This window comes from Numida meleagris, chromosome 23 (genome assembly GCF_002078875.1).
Source record: "Numida meleagris isolate 19003 breed g44 Domestic line chromosome 23, NumMel1.0, whole genome shotgun sequence".
Classification (NCBI taxonomy): Eukaryota; Metazoa; Chordata; class Aves; order Galliformes; family Numididae; genus Numida; species Numida meleagris.
The window spans coordinates 786,269-795,671 of record NC_034431.1 but is presented as its reverse complement, the minus strand read 5'-3'; the positions used below and the strand labels follow the sequence as shown (position 1 = coordinate 795,671).

Genomic DNA, 9,403 nt, shown 5'->3' with positions numbered 1-9,403 from the left:
CCAGCAGTGAGTGACCTCAGGGCCCTGTCAGAGCCATCCTGCCTGCTCCTACCAGACCCCAGCCAGCCCTAGGCATTGTTCCCCTGTCACATAGAAGTTCCCTCCATCATTTACACTTTGCTTTGTCCTCAAGTCCAGCAGGAAGTGGTGTAAATTTCCTCTCTGCTTTTTCATGCGTGCAGAGGGTGCTGGGGCTGCGCTGGGATACAAGAGCCCTGATGGGGGAGGCAGGCAGCTGCACAAGGCAGGAGGCGATGCTGGCTGCTCCAGCAATGTTCTCACCATCAAAATGTTCTTCTTGGGTTTTGCACCCATTGCACTGCATAGTACGGAGGTCTCCATGAGAGCTTTGCAGATCCTGTGGAGGAAAGGCTCTCACAGGCACAGCTCCTGGATGCACACAGCTGCACTTTGTGCATGCATGTGTGTAGTGAAGATGCTAAGTCATGGCCTGAAGCAGTGATGGAGCACCTGGTGGGAAGACAGGGCCATCACACGGGAGCTCAGCTGCATGCAATGTACCTGAGTGACTGGAAGGGGTGGAGCCAAGATCCACCCCTTCCCAGCCCTCATTTAAGGGTTGGCAGTGGAGGTGAGGGGATCTTGTTGGAGATCCTTGCATGCTTGAGGCCTTCTAAGGGTGAGCAGGTTTTTTTGTTTCTGTGTCCATGGCTGCTGCACTGGAATTTGTTCTCAAGTGCTGCAGCCTAGGGTTGTGCCACCCCACTATTATTGGTGTGTTTCCATCACATTATTGCATTACAATGTGCACCCTTGGCTTTTAATTAACAAGGAGCTAATGGGTGCTTGGAGGGGCCCTGGAGCCAGAGGAGTCCCAGCAGGGATTCATGCCATGAGCTCCGTCCCACAGAGCCTCCTGGGCCCCTAAGCTGCTGGTGCTGCAGGCAGAAGCAGCCTGAATGCCCAAAGTGCCCTTCTCCTGCACGGAACAGGTGAAGCCCTGGGTGGGCTCTGGGCTCATTTCACCAAAGGAAAGGAAGAGAAACTGTAGGTGATGAGTGCAGAGCAGCAGCCCAGCCTCCTCAGGCTGCAGCAGCAGCTCTGGTTTTTCCTTACAGCAACATGCAGGAGGCAATGTGGCACAGCAACCAGCCAAGCCATGCACAGATCAAAGCTGTGCAATGTTTTCTTTCACTTATTTTGAACAGTTCTGGTGAGTTCTCCCAAAAAAAAAAAATAGCAAGCAGCAATGAAAAAGGGCAGTTTGCATCTGCTCAGGAAAGATGGGTTTGTCTTTATTGGCTTTGCTCATTAAAGATCCTGCATGTCTGGTGATGGGTGAGATTGTGACATGAGTGATTGGGAAACTGGGGTGATGGAAGAGGGAGAGAGAAAGGAAAAGGTTTTTTTCTTCTCCCCTGCTGAAGACAGCAGGAACTGGGGAAGGATTGACTTAGCGCTATCCATCAGGAAAAGACTTTCCATCAAAAAGTGAGCAAGAAAAATTGAGGCTGGGAAAAAGCAAGAAGATGGCAAGGAGAGCAGCCCTGCACCGCAGCACCCGCCTGCAAGGGCTCCTGAGGGGTCAGCAGAGCCCGGCGTGCAGTGTTGGTGCTGGTGCTGGAGCAGAGAGTGGCTGCAGCAGTGACCTGGGCAAGGTAGGGGGAAGCCAGTAGGAAATTCAGTACTAAGCAGAGATGAAATGGATGAGAAAGATAGGGGAGAAAAAGAAGCCCCCCCCCCCCCCTCCCCGAGTGTTTTAGGAGAAGAGATGCTTTTCAGGTGGGGATGTGGTTGCAGCACCACGCTGTAACAGGAGGATGAGCCTCTTTGAAGATTTTCCTGGTCACTAAAAGCTTTGATGATGGTGCTGTGCTCTGCAGGCTTGCACTGGGGCACTGCAATGGAAATATCTCGCTGCTAGCTCAAGGCTGGGACCGGCAGTGGGTCCATGCATTAACGTCCTAAAAAAAAGGTGACCCTGGCCATTCTTTTCTGGAAAATCTCTTTTTTTAGGGTGAGAAAAGCTGTGGCACATTAGAATCCACTGCAAAGCACTGACAGCTCAGCGGATTTGTTGCAAGGCAGGACACCATGCAAAGGTGGAGGCAGTGAAGCTGAATTTGAAGGAGGGCATCTGCCCTGTGAGGTCAGTGAGATTTGTTACCAACTCTTTGCTGCTATCCTATTTTACTGTGGGCCTCCTCTGCTTCCAGCAGTTCCAGGCAGCACCTTGCCTGCCCCAGGTCCCGTCACAGCCCTCGCAGAAACACCACCAACATTAGCATTATGCAAATGTGGCATATGCAGATCAGCACCTCCGAAAAAAAAAACGATACGCCATCGCATAATTAGCGACAGCCTCGGTTTGAACTCCCAGGTAGTGTGAACTCCTGCAGCCCTTAATTTTGCCTTGCGAGTTCCATATCGTCACCGTGCTGCCGTGGAGCTGTTTGAAGATGGATGGCCCCGACAGGCTCTGCCCCATGCTTTATTTTGCCTCTCCCCCCTCCTCGAGGAGGGGAGGATGACACAGGGCTGCTTTTCACACCGCAGGTAGCACAGCCATAAATTTCACTTATACCCAGTAAAACACAGGCATCCAATTAAAGCCATAATCCCATAAAGCTGCCAGCAATCAAACACACTTTCAAAAATCAAAAGCGACAGGTACTTTAAATCAATACATCCAGGTAACAACTTGCAGCGTGTAGGATCTTCTGACAGCGCGTCTTTGGCTGTGGTGGCTGCTTTGTACCAAAGCGGAAACAAATATTCTGGGATGTGGCTTTTGGGTCTATGGCTTTTTCCCCTTCTAGCTGAGCTGGAGCAGATCTCTGAGTGGCAGGTAATGATGGGGACTTGGGGTGGTAGGAAATCAGGAGGAGTTTGGGTCTGCTGTAGAAATTCACAGCCAAAGCATCGCATCCAGTGTCATCAGACATCGCCGCTCCCTGGCTCCTCTCCTTAGTGATGCCATGGGGAGCGATGATTTGGGGCAGATCTCTGTTATGGCTGGAATTTTTAATTCCGGAGATAAAAATAAATAAATAAATAAAAATGTAAGAGCCTTTAATTTACGACCTGCTTTCCGATAACAGCTACAGGCTCTGCCAAATTCGGAAACCTGTTCTGTCGACGTGGTACAAAGCGGTTGGCAGCACGTAGGGACGGGGCGGGTGATGGATGCTGAGGAGCATCGCTGCCACTCATTGTCGCCTTGCTGGGAGGGGGAGAGCTGCTGCTCTGTGGCCGTGGGTCACGGTGCTGCAGAAGAATTGCTGCTTTCATTCATTCTGTTGGGGGAGATTTCACCCCAAGCATCCTGGCTCGCTGCCCCCCTCCAGTGCCAGTGCCTCCTGCAGACCCACAGCTGCTGGTGAGGACATGGGAAAGGGAAGAGGAAAAGGACTGAGTGCATTGTCCAGGCATTCTGGGGCTGGCACTGCCAAATTCCTGCAGTTCAGCAAGCCTAAAGGATGGAGTGGCACAGAGCTGTTATCCATCACCCACTCTATCCACAGACACCAGCTTTTGGGAGAAAAATGTGCGCGTGGTTGTGGGTGAGCACTGATTGTGCTGCATGTCTATGATGCACCTTGCACGTACCCAAAATAGCCCCAAAACAATGTCCTACTTTCCTTTCCGAGCCTGACTTGCCAAGGCTGGCAGGCAGCGCAATTCCCACACTCTGCCTGCTCCGCCTGTTTTATGTTACACGTTGCTTGCTGCTAAAACTTGTTTTTGCCAGATCAGAACCGTGTGTGTTTGAAGAAGCAGCGCCCGGAGCGGTGCCCAAGGTGAGCACTGAACCCGAAGCTTTCCAGCAGCACCGCCTGCTTGGCCACCTCTTTAACTGCCCCACGTGCCGTGGCAGGGAAGTATTTTAAGCATATTTAAGAGCACTTTAAATGGTTTTATGGGGGCTATTTTTTTTGTATCCCACCACCTGTAAAAGCAGGCACTTCCATCATCAGAGCCCAAGCGCAATAAACTTGGAGGCAGTCATAAAAAGGACGTATTTGCTGCTGACCTGGAGCAGCTCTGCCAGACCTCGGCAACTCCCAGAGCCACAGAGTGATGCTCAGGCTCCCTCAGGGCAAGGAGCAAGAAGCTTCACCATACGAGGAGCCAGCACGTGCCCCAGCCCCACGGATGGCACGTTTCCTTCTTCAGTCCTCTACAGTAATAAGCCGTATGCTTGAAATTAATGACCACTTGGCAGAGAGAAAATGTACCCATTGACCCGGGGCTGAGCTTCAGCCATTTGAAGCGCAGCATTTGATGCTGTTCAAATGTTCATTTTCAGGATTCGCGGGACAAAGCGTTGATCTTCTGAATGCAAAATGTTTTTAATGCCATCAAAGCGTTTGGTCTCTCATCTTCAAAGTTCATTTAGTGGGAAATGTCCAGCAGGTTTCCATTGATATAATTCCAAAAGGAAGATGAAGAAATCCCTGGGTACAGGTTTCCCACATGCCTACCTCTCCAAAATATCACTAAGTTAATGAAATATGACCCAAGCAATATTCAAGTCAAGGATCCGAGGATCTACATCCCAAAACCCATGGACTCAGCATCTCTCTTCTTACAGGAAAAGTCATTTTCTCTTTTCATAGGCTTTTGGCGTTGGGTCAAAGCATCATCGCAGCACATGGCGCATGGAAGTGGCTGTCATACTCATCTCATATCCAGCTGAGTGACTGGCAAGATCTCACCTCCCATATGCACTTATAAAGTACTGCATTCACAACAGGCACCCTGAAGTGGATCTGCTTCATCTGGTGTGTTTAATCTGCTGCAGACCTGGAGTTAAAGGGGGAAAAAAAAAATAAATCTGTCATTTGAGGAGCCCTGTTTCCTCTCCCTGCTAATAGGATTATTCAGAAATGTTTTAAATCAAAATCCCACAGCCTGTTGTTGGTTTTCAAATGAGGCTGAGCCTTTCTGGTGTGCCGTTTTTCCATCTTTCCACTGGGAGTGGACTCTGTGGCAGAGCCCCAAAGCTCCGTGGGGGCCAGGGACAGCTCTGAGCCACATTAATTGGGAAAAGTGGGCTTTGGGGGTCAGAAAAGCACCGATTTTCAACCAGATCTGCAGGAAAAGCATCCCATGGGCTGGGGAGGGAGTTTTAGCGCAGGCTGCAGTGACAGCACCAAGCTGCTCCCATCAGTCCTGGGGGATGTGCCTGGGGACAAGAAAGGATGCTGAAAAATTGGCAAGAGTGTAAAGAAAGGCCCAGAAATGACACGAGGGCTGGGGAAAATGCCTTATAGTGGATGACTTAAAGAGCTCTGCCTCTTTATCTTATCAACAAGAAAAATGAGAGTGACTTGATTACAGCACGCAGGCACCTTCTCTGGGAGAAAACGCTGGGCATGACAAAACCTCCTTAATCCGTCAGCAAAGGGCAGGACGAGAAGCAAAAGCTGGAAGCAGAAGCCAGACCCGTTGCAATCAGAAAGTGGGCACAATTTCTCCCTTTTTTTAAAATCCCCTGCGTGAACGATTCACCATTACAGCAAACCCCCGGCAAAGGGGCACGGATCTGGGCTTAGTGGGACCGGCACAGACAGAACGCTGCGGGTCATTGCCCCAGGGCTGGGGGTGCCTGTGCCTGGGACTTGCAGGGATTTGCAAAGCTGTAGGTGTTCTCGACTTCTGCCCCTCTCCATCGCTCCAGGAGCCCTCTGCTCGACGGCGAAGTTTGCCACTTCCCAGCCCCTCGCTCCCATCGCAGCCGGCAGATGCATCCGATCCACACTGGGGATAATGATAGAAAATTACAGTGTAATAGGATAATGGGATTTATTTATAGAATTTGCTTTCCAATCACGCCCACATGATATATGTATCTACACACGCTCGCACACACACACACATGGCGCTTTCTGTGTATGTATATTAGCATAAGTGGATGGCTTTGTGGAAGAGAAATGCCACCTGGGGGATGTCGAGATGTTCCCAAGTGGTTCAACATTGGCGAGAAGGGTGCTGGCACATCACAAATAGTCCTCTCATCATCATAACAATGACACCGTATTCCTGCGGTGCTTTTATCTCAAAGCACTTGAAAAAAAAAAAAAAAAAGGAAAGAAAAAATAAATGTAAACTGCTGCACAAACCCCAGCGTACGCTGAGATGAGAATTGAAATGCAATTACAGACTTAACCGGAGACGCATCCTGTATCCAATAGAAACTAGCAAAGGGAAATTTAAGGAGGCAGCTTGTAATTAGCTGGGGATGGTCAGCACAGCAGGACTCCTAACGAACTTTCTCCTCGCAGCACTGTGTTAGGTTTAATACCGAGGTGCAGCAGGTTGGCGCGCCTCTAAAACCCAAAGCAGCGTGAACAAGCCAAGCAGAGGAAGCAGCAGGAGCAAAGCCGAGGTGATGAAGCACAGCAATAACTGAATGGAGGCTGCAGTGTGTTTTCCATCTCTTGTTGTTCCATCCAAGTTTCCCACTCCACAGCCTTCCTGAGCGCCCTCTGTACGTGGCAGCAGAAGGATAAAAGAAGGGAAGGGGTTATAAGTGCCCATCTATGGGATGGGGCTGATGCTGGTGGGTGAGCAGCCCAGCTCGGCATCCCCGCCCATGCATTAAGCACAGCCTCGCTGGTACAGGAGGGGATGGGGCAGCTCTGCCCTCATCAAGGTGCCATTATTTGGCGAGGGCTGCGGTGAGGCTCCATGGAACCAGCTTCTCTGGGGAAGATCAAAGTGGCCGAGGCTAAGCTCTGATCATCAGAGCTAAGCACGGGTGCGGGAGAACAGAGAGGAGAGGAAAAATTATGAAGAAAAAGGGGGGGGTGGCTCAGAGAAAAGGGAGGTTTTCCATTATGGGGGATGGAGAAGCCCTAAATAAAGCCCTGTGTGGCTGGTGTTTCACCTCTGTTAACCCCTTCATCACAGTGCAATCAGACAGTCCTTGCCTTCTCAGCTGGTTTGTGGTGGTCACTTTGGGTGGGGGCTGGCCATACCCCATCCCCTCATCCTTGGCACGTCTCAGCTCAGCTTTGCTGGTGGCACAGCAGATGCTCCAGGGCCTTCTTTTGGAAATACCAAGGGCTCGGAGGGCTCACATCAACTTTTATGGATCCTGTTGCCTCCGGTGGAAGAGCCAAAGCGAACACCTGCTCTTTCCCCCTCCTTTGATTTCGATGCATTCACAAGGGCTCTCTGGGACACCGGGGCACTGACCTCAGGTCTGCAGGGTCCTGGTGCTGCAGCCAACGCTGGACCCACTGCCACGCTCCCTCTGCCCACTACAGCCCACCCAGCGGTGATAAATGCAGCAACAGTGATGTGGGGGCTCTTCCCACAAAGTGGGGAGAGGAGGGGAGAAGGCACGGGGCTGCTTCCCTCTCCCTTAAAACTTAGTTGTGATCTATATTCAAATAGAAGTTTAATGAGCCTTTCCCAGTTTCCAGCAACTTTATCACATCATTAGGGCATAAATATGAATAATACATCTAGCGGTTGGGTGAAGCTGAACTCCAGACCTGATGCAGCTTCAAACAGACGCGGGAGGAGAGGAAGAAGGACAGGGCTGGGCGAGGGCAGCAGCCATGGAGGCCGAGAATGGGGCAATTCGGGCTCCTGGCCCCTTCCAGCAAGCCAAACTCCTGCCATTTTAATGCTGTGATCAGCAGGAGCTGCTCTCACCCACAGCATCCCTTCTTCTCCCCATTCTTGCCTGCAGAAATAAATAAATAAATAAAATTTGGTATTATTTTGATAATTTCTTCCAGAAAATTCATCCTCAGACACGTGCAAGGCTGGGTAGTGAGTACGAGGCAGAGCCACTGCCAAGCTCGGGCTCCACGTGAGCCTCAGCCTCCAGCCCAGCTCCATCTCTTCCCATCATTACAAATGAGGCAAATTGGGAAAAGCAGCCCGATTACGTTCCACCCCGCCTGACTGAGTGCTGGGTCATGTCTTGGCCAAATTGTTTCATTCCCAAAGAGGAATGTTCATTCTGCCCTGGTGGATGGGTGCACAGATGTGTCACTGCTCTTGGAGGCAGCACCCCAAGTAAGAAAACAACCTCGCTAATTAAAATGGGAGCTCATTTAAAAAAGGAGAGGAAGGCTGAAGAGAAAGCAAGATGCCAAAACAAGCCATGTCCTGCTCAGGATGGGAAGGGTATTCTCCCCAAGGGGAAAATAAGCAATTAATGCCAGGAAGAATCACAGCAGCACTGACGAGGTCCTTGGCTGATGCTTTGGTTCAACTGCGACCTCAAAGGAGCCACGATGAAGGGAAGTGTTGGGGGATGCAAGTGAAAACTTGAGGATCCTCTTTCTCCGTATTGATGAGCTCCCTTTTAATTGCTATCTGAAATTAATTAGGATAGTGATAGCTTGGAAGTCATCACTTGCAATTAAAACGCTTAAGATTAGAGGGGAAGAGAAGCAGGAGGGCAGGGAGGCAGCACGGCACCGGGCACCCAGTGCTCAGACCACGGGCATTTGGGATGAGACAGGAGCACGGCTTCCCCACGCAGTGGTGTTGTTGGAGGAGCTTTGTTGTCTGGGGACTTTCTTGATGAATAAATTGCACCCACCCAGACTGGTCTCTTTCTTTCCCCCTGTGTTGTCCGTGGACATTGATTTGCCTTTCTGTGATTCTTCCTGGTTGTTGTATTTGGGACGGTGCTTATCGATGTGAAAAAAGCCGTCTCGTGTCATTGATAAATCCAGAGATAACTGTGGAGGTCAAGGAACGGAGAGGGGAGAGACAAGAGAGCAGAGGACAGAGTTCCAGGCAGCTCCAGCTCCATCCTCACTCCCCTGGCTCTGCAGGAGAGCAGCTCTGCGTGGCCCAGAATGGTTAATTGGGCGGATTTCCCCCAGGGCTCTGGCTGGGGGAAGGAAGGAAGGAAACGATTTAGCTGCATTTCCTCGTTATCTGATCTCAGTCATTTTAATTTGTGCTCTCTTTGAGGCTTCTCCTATTTATATATTTTTTTCTGTTGTTCATCTTCTGCTGTCGGCTGTGTGTTCAGCTGAGTAATGGATGACATTGCAAGAAAATGGGAGATTTTTCTTGTCTGACCCAATAAGCACTTCCAAGGTCATACGTGATGGAGGAAGACAGTGCTTTCAAGGTGAGGTAGAAACAGGAATAAAAACCCTTCTCTTATCAGATCTTCTTCATTTTTAATAAATTTGCCACTGTATTCCCATCGGAAGCCAAGAGCAGCCTCATTCTTTCCCATTTTTCCCCTTTCGGTGACTGGTCCTAAGCAACCACCCAAAGGAACCGACAAAGCTCAGTCAGAGAGAGCTGTCCTGAAGGAAAGATGGAAAGAAATTGGATGGGAGACCTGGGAGATTACCAGCCCTCCTGGGGGCCCTCCAGGAGAGGTGCAGGGGGTCAGGGAGGTGTCCCCCCCCCCATCCAACGTGCCCATCTCCGGCTGCCTGCGAGAGGAAGC

The 9,403-nt window shown here is 50.5% G+C and overlaps 1 long non-coding RNA gene across 2 annotated transcripts; it reads left to right on the top strand.

Moving 5' to 3' along the window:
* Positions 560–5,448, top strand: LOC110387775. 2 transcript variants are annotated; one of them, XR_002432723.1, is made up of 4 exons: positions 560–640; positions 1,978–2,110; positions 3,718–3,761; positions 3,923–5,448. It is a non-coding gene; the product is annotated as an uncharacterized LOC110387775 (long non-coding RNA). The 2 variants fall into 2 exon arrangements; XR_002432722.1 differs by having other exon boundaries at positions 3,713–3,761.